Raw genomic sequence first — 1,310 nt, 5'->3', positions numbered from 1 at the left:
TCGGAGCAACCTGGGCTGGTGGGAGGTGTCCCTGCCCAGGGCAAGGGGTGGAACTGGATGGTCTTCAAGGTCCCTTCCCACCAAAACCATTCTGTGATTCTAATATCATATCATATCAGATCATATCAGATCAGATCAGATCATATCAGATCAGATTACGTTATTCTTAAAGGCCCTTCCAACCTAGAGGATTCTACGTTATGTTACGTTAACTTATATTAAGTTATATATTTTGTATAAAATATAAAAATTGAAAATACATAATTTTAGCTGATACAAAATAGATAGTTTCTTTCTATTTTGTATATAATATAGAATTATAGAAATATTACGTATTTTGTGTTTAATGTACATCTATAGAGTATATTTTGAAGTATTTTTGCTGGGACAGGGACAGAGCTGGCTGGGGCACAGCTGGATGGGATAGGGAGGCAGATGGAAGGGGCACAGCTGGATGGATGGGGCACAGATAGATGGGGCACAGCTTGACAGATGGGGCACAGTTGGCCGGGGCACAGACACAGCTGGATGGGGCACAGCTGGGTGGATGGGGCACAGCTGGATGGGGCAAGGCTTGACGGATGGGCCACAGCTGGATGAGGCACAGCCGGGAAGGGCAGGGAAACAGCTGGATGGGGCACAGCTGGATGGATGGGGCAGATGTCATTGGGGCAGGGGTGCAGCTGGACAGGGCACAGCTGGACAGGGCAGGGGGCACAGCTGGATGGATGGGGCGTGAGCACAGCTGGATGGAGCACAACTAGATGGGGCACAACTAGATAGGGCAGGGGCACAGACGGATGGGTGATGGCTGGATGGAGCATGGGCACAGCTGGATGGGGTACAGCTGGATGGATGGGGCAGATGTCACTGGTGCAGGGGCACAGCTGGATGGGGCACAGCTGGATGGATGGGGCAAATGTCATTGGGGCAGGGGCACAGCTGGACAGGGCAGGGGCACAGCTGGATGGATGGGGCAGATGTCATTGGTGCGGGGGCACAGCTGGATGGGGCACAACTGGATGGGGCACAGCTAGATGGGGCGGGGCACAGAGGGATGGGTGATGGCTGGATGGAGCACGGCGACAGCTGGATGGGGCACAGCTGGATGGATGGGGCAGATGTCACTGGTGCGGGTGCACAGCTGGACAGGGCACAGCTGGACAGGGCAGGGGCATGGCTGGGTGGGGCACAGCTGGAGAGGACAGGGGCACAGCTGGACAGGGCACAGCTGGGTGGAGCACAGCTAGTCGGGGCAGGCTCACAGCTGGCTGGGGCACATCTGGGAGCGAACAGAACCATCCCAGCCC

The 1,310-nt window shown here is 55.0% G+C and overlaps 1 protein-coding gene across 1 annotated transcript in view; it reads left to right on the top strand.

Annotated features, from left to right (window-relative positions):
• Positions 1 to 1,310, top strand: part of TSPAN33 (tetraspanin 33) — a 13,070-nt gene that overhangs the window by 1,020 nt on the left and 10,740 nt on the right. The gene's annotated exons all lie outside the window — the stretch shown is intronic.

Source organism: Charadrius vociferus, unplaced genomic scaffold, assembly GCF_000708025.1.
Source record: "Charadrius vociferus isolate BGI_N301 unplaced genomic scaffold, ASM70802v2 scaffold32, whole genome shotgun sequence".
Taxonomy (NCBI): domain Eukaryota; kingdom Metazoa; phylum Chordata; class Aves; order Charadriiformes; family Charadriidae; genus Charadrius; species Charadrius vociferus.
Note: the sequence above shows the minus strand (reverse complement) of the source record. Positions and strands in the feature narration are given on the sequence as shown.